The sequence below is a fragment of the Atta colombica genome, unplaced genomic scaffold (assembly GCF_001594045.1).
Source record: "Atta colombica isolate Treedump-2 unplaced genomic scaffold, Acol1.0 scaffold126, whole genome shotgun sequence".
Classification (NCBI taxonomy): Eukaryota; Metazoa; Arthropoda; class Insecta; order Hymenoptera; family Formicidae; genus Atta; species Atta colombica.
In genome coordinates, this window is record NW_017259213.1 from 139,953 (window position 1) to 146,072 (window position 6,120).

The 6,120-nt window shown below is 33.9% G+C and overlaps 1 protein-coding gene across 1 annotated transcript in view; it reads left to right on the plus strand.

Annotated features, from left to right (window-relative positions):
- Window positions 1–6,120, plus strand: part of LOC108684149 (ecdysone-induced protein 78C) — an 86,433-nt gene that overhangs the window by 1,643 nt on the left and 78,670 nt on the right. The window contains exon 2 of the mRNA XM_018188271.1: window positions 1,931–2,010. The gene's annotated coding sequence lies outside the window, so the exon portion shown is untranslated. The remainder of the gene's footprint in view (window positions 1–1,930; window positions 2,011–6,120) is intronic.

Below are 6,120 nucleotides of genomic sequence, written 5' to 3' on the forward strand. Positions count from 1 at the left end.
TATATATTATACATACAAGCTCAAAGATACAGAATAATCAATACTAATTAATTCAGCGCGCATGGTAGCGCGGAATTGGGCGGATTCTGTAATCACTGTAGGTATCACATATACACCATGTTAGCTTGGAAATCGGAAGAATTATTTACTCCGTCTTGTCTATTTTTAACATGATGTATCTTCGTGGCTATAAATTTCAAATTAAAATTCTATTGAAGTCTATTTTAAATTTAACTCTACTTTTTATTAAATTAACCAAAGACAATTTCGTATATTTATTAATTTATTTTAAAATGTAATAATTTCAGTAATCAAATAATTATTTAAATCTGATAATAATTTTATAATATTACTGAATTTTTCAAGCACAATTAACAAAAATTATTTAGAAGTTATTGATACATTGACATTTTTATCTCGAAAGAAAGTGAATTCGTTCAAAAACTTCTTACTTAAGAAAAACATTCGTACGATTTTGGAACAATATTTAAGGAAGAAAACACTTTCAGGTATTTTCTTCCTTTTCCTACTCTGTTAGACATCAAAAAAAAAATGGTAATCCAATTTCTTAAATAATACTTTGTTATCTTTAATTTCCTTGCGTGTCAAAATATAAATCAATCCATCCCTAATTAGTTTCAAAGTAAATAACGTCAATCTTAACATATACTCTTAGTAAATAAACTAAATTTGAATTAAATTTAATATGGTTTTTTTCAGTTAAATTGTTTAATTGAATTGTTTAATTTCATTGTTTTAAATTATCGGCAGTATTAACAGTAAAAGCAGTGGCGAAGAAATGATAAAAAAAATGACTCAAATTGGATATAATTTGACATTACGAATTTAACAGTGTAATATCTATGTTCGAAGCAGTCGTCAATGTCAGTATGCTTTCTTTATGATAGATTGCATATAACTTGCGATTGATTCTTCCTTGCAATTATATTAATGTTATATACTGAATGCAGTATGTTCCCTACAAATTTTATATCTCGATGGTTCCTCGTGTGTCGCGGCTGTAAAACACGCGCTCGGTCGGTCGAGGACGCGAAATTACGCTGCCAGGACGAATAAAATCCGGCGCGTGTGATCGAACACCTTTAGACGCGGATATTTTCGGATGACCCACTTCATTCTATCCATCCATAAAGACGATAATTATCGACGATACTAGGAATAGTGGCGACGAGAATGATGTGACAGACATGGGATCGTTATTCTTTGTATGAAATCACTTATGGTGTCGAATAATCTATAAGATACAAGAAGGATAGTGCTATCGAGATAACAAAATTTCATTTTCTTCTCAACAAGTGTTTCTGTTAAATTCATTATTAATTTAATTTTCTGTTGAATTAGTTAAGTTCTCTTTTCGTGATATAATTATTGAATATGAATTTATCACGAAATAGATATCTTTTTCATCATTATTTAATAAAGAAATGATTAAGTACTGATTCATATTTTATATATCTTGAATATTTTTAGAGATCTACAAAGATCATAAATTTTGATTTTTTTTCTAATAGATACTTTATATATCGAATTTCTTATATAGACAATCATTTTAAAAAAATCCAAATACGGAAATAAGTGATGTAATTTTATATTAATATTCGTCCTAATCAATTGCATTGTTAATATACGCATAAGATAAACCTATATTCAATGTTATCAGTTTTTCCAATCCTCCACCGTACATTTTTGTCTTGATTAATTTTTCCTAAAGCGTGGATTCGCGGTGAGAATCGAAGTCAAAACTGGGTCAATCTTTTATTGCATCCCAGGGCCGTACTGGAAAACGGAATAGTGGCGAATAATGCTGATTCTTTTTTGAGCCAAGGATTTCGCCCAAAATTGAACACTTTCATACTAATACCATTCTATATCTTTCATCTAAATACATATATAGATATTTTCATTTCAGTGTGAAGAAAGAACCTACGGACGAGCCCAGCAGTCCTTTAGAGGCCACCAGTCCCGGTTCCATTCTACGCAACAACAACGGTGAGTTCCTGAGAATAATTATGAATGATCTATATGAAGCGTTCATGCCATGGTGCCCATGATAGTCTAATTTATAGAAAAATAACATACAAAGTAAAATTGCGTACACTGAGAAAAAAATATAATCAATTTTAATAAATATTTAGTTCAACATTATCAACTAAACATTTACTTACAGTAAATAAATATTTGTTCAGTAAAAAAGAATGATTATTAAATCAAATTAATATTTTTTGTATCAAATAAATGCATATCATATTTAATAAATATTAAATAAATATTTAGTTGACAGTATTCAAATAAATATTTATTAAAATTGACTATATTTTTTTCAATATAGCAATGTTTCTTATTTTAGAAATTATAAGTGATACAATACTTCATACATGTTATTTTTTTAATAAATGGCAAATTTTAATAAACAACAAATAAGTTTTTGAATCTAATCTATTCGAGATTTCTAAAATTTCAAAAAAAATTGTAATTGTTTGCATGGTTTAAAAATAAATATTAAAAATAGCGTAAATATTAAAAAAATTTCAATGATTTATTATTTATTATTATAAAAACTAAAAAATTATTTATAATTTAATTTAAGACTTTATTCTCTTATTTCTAAAAACAAGCTGTTTATAAAGTTGGTCCATTATTGTGTTGAACGTTTCATACGATCTAATTTGGTAGTGTGATAATTTCGTTAAAATTGCGAGAGGGAATATTAAAGAGCGCCGTTAACTTTTTCTCGTGTTCGCTATTATTATATACGATGTGATAAATAATTCACAAAACGTTGAATAAAAAGAAAGAGAGATTATCAGAGATAAGAGAAACAAAAATGATAGTTATAAACCGTGTTAGTCTGCATAATGCTAATATATCTTAAAATATTATGTGAAGTATGTATTTTTATAGGTTTATTACGCAAATCGAATTCATTTTTCTAATTTTTTTATTTTTTAAAGCTTTTGTCCTGTTTTTCTTCTTAGATCTCGTCTGTTTTTTAGCCGATGCTAAAAAAATATAGACATGTTACTTGTTACTTGAATGAGCTTTCGATAGTACACGATTCTATGACGCGTCATTTATTTCGCAATAAACTTTTTCAATAATGCTGCTTATCAGAGAGATCGCTGCAGATTACTGAAAGATGCAAAAAATTTCTTTTGACCGTGCATCCACGTCAAACCGGTTTTCTTCATATGCAACCGTGGATTAAAAGACGCATGGTAATTCATTGTTAGTCAAATTCCACACGTTGCATGTATAGAGGTATCGAATTTATTCTAAAGATCCTACGAAACCTGATTTAAAGTCTCTATCGTTTCTATGAACCAGACCTACGTATATTCATTTTGGTTGCACGTACCTATACCAGTCGTCTGAAAGATTCGTAGAATCATGAATGCACAAGAAATGTAAAAGAAGTATTACGAATATTGATTGTCGAGACGTGAAACCATGAAGAAACTCTAATTTTTATAGAGATATTTTATGTCAAACCTATAAGTAAAAGAGTTTAGAAATGAAATAAAAACATTCTATTTTTCAAGTAATTACTAGTAACTAGTTCAACTGGGAAATCTCATTTGAAATTTGTTTACCAAGCGAACGTAATGTTGAAAATTGCGATGACATCTCGGTGAAAAAGTTTACCGCGTCGAGTTGTCTCGAGAATCCGTCATTGGGAGGTTCTCGCATGATCTTGAGACATTTGTACACAACGTACGAGTCCTCGCGTGACGATAACAGGACGGCGGGAGAGAAAGGAAGAGAGAATGAGCACCGCTGCCTCTTTACGATGGGATGAGGTTCCAGCTGTAGCTGGCGTTGGATCGATTCAAAAGCGGCAGCAAAGCGCCCCACCCTATTATGTGTTTTCTTCAAGCCCCTACCCCTCGTTCCAGCCCTCCCTGCTTCTCGTCGCGCGAATCCAGCCCACCACCCCCTGCTTGCTACAGCCTTTACTACGCTGCGCACCCCCTGCTGCCTCCTTCCCTCGCCTCGCGTTCTATCGCGCCGGAACGGTTTACTGATGTGAGCCGGAAGATCTCGACGACCGGAAGTTCCCTTCGCGCGCTCCGCTTTAATTGAAGATGGCTTTTTTCTCACCTTTCCTCCCCATTGCTTTTTACCCTGCACCCTCTTGTTCTATACGAGCGTTAAGAATCCGAGATGCAAGACCAAGATTGACCTTTTGGTCACCGGTGGATGGCACCTTAATGGGCAATTGGCTGCCGGGAGAGAGAATTTCTGGAGTCCCCGTGAAATTCACCGGCTGATAGCCAATTAACTACCGGGCCTCATTCGTCGCTGGCCATCATTCATGGGAAGGTCAATATGTCTTTCGGCATTTACGGATAAATCAGAAACGGTTGATGGTAGGCGAGGTCCCTCGTATTTACTTGTTTTGTATTTATCTACGCATGCTGCGTAAAGAGTGTCTTAAGAGCGTATAATAATTTAAGATGATAATTCGTTAAATTGCGCATTATAAATAATGAATGTAGAAAAACAGCAATGTGGTCGATTAATCTTAGTGGAATTCTCTGAAAAAATACGAAAAGGTATAATCCCGCTTTCCGGATTCAGATTAGCTTGTGTGGCTTTCATTACCGTTACAAGTGTAGTTGGATACATTTCGTCGCATTTCTCAGTAATGAAAGGGTTAAGGACGCATTTACGTTATAAGAATATCTCTTTATATAGGTCGCGGAGACATAGCACTATATTATTATCACATTGCATAAGACCCGACGCTCTATAATTATGAGTATAAACTTATAACAGTGTATTCGCTGAATGAAGAGGCGTTAAGTCGTCGCCGAACCGTGATCGAACTCTATTCCACGTTATGTTCCTTGTTCCTTTATTAAGAAATCAATGCATTGGAAATCGCTCTATTGCAATTTATTAATTCTGTATTTGATTTTATATAATATAACATTTTGCTGGAGAGAATTCTTTCATGATCATGCAATTAAGTAAATTCGTCTTGAATATTATTAATGAATTTTCGCGCGTCTTGATTACATTAAAATTCAATTTAGATTATGCCATTACAACTTTCACCTTCAATTATACGTGTAAAAATGCTTGTGAAAAAGCGAGAAAGAAATTATGAACCAAAAATTAATTATTAATATTACCTGACTAATAATTGAATTCATATTTTATAAAATTCAATATATTGTTTAATTAACGGAAAACTGTGGAATCACATCTTTAAATTAAAAAATATAGATATAATTAAAATTAGATATTAAACTACCCAATATTTTTCTACTCGAATATTTCACGGAGATAACAAGCACATATAATGCGTATTAATTATCGCTCATTCTTCAGCTTGTATTTGATTTTTAATATATTTTTTCTTTAAATTATTAATAAATAAATATAATATAAAAAATAATTTCCTCTAATGTGAAGAGAGAGAGAGAGAGAGAGAGAGAGAGAGAGAGAGAGAGAGAGAGGAAAAAGGAAGTGGAGAAAGAACAAGAAAGATAAAGGGAGTACGCGAGAGTTTATATTTTCGAATAAACCGCAGCCGCGGCAGAACGCGAAAGCTCGATGAGGGGAAATGCAGCGTGCGGCTCGCATAATGTAACACACAAGTACAGAGAGAGCGAATCGATCTGTACGTACGTTCGCGCTCGCGCGAGTGCAACCGGTTTCCCAGGTTCATTATACCGCGGAGCCGCGCATCTCCTTTCCCGACAAGTGTGCGCCGTGTTGCGCGACCACACCGACGACGGTAGTCCCGCCGCGAAGTTACTTACGCCCGGACTTCATCCCTTTCTCGTAAACGTTCGTCGTGTCTCTCTTCGTCCCGCCACCGCGCCGTGGTCCACCTCGATCAGGAAACGCGCAGTCGTTGCGCCGATCGTGGAAATAAGTCATCGAACCGCCACGGTTCACGATCGGCTGCGCCGATACCAGCGCGCTGCTTACCATCCTGGGAACGCGGGATAACATGTGTCTAAGATGGCAATAGTTGTCTTCTTTTTCTTTTAGACGTCAATACATCGTAGTCGTTTCGTCGAAAATAGAATCGAAAGTGGATACAGAAGCCCACACTGTTAAATTTATTATGTCAAATTTATATATATA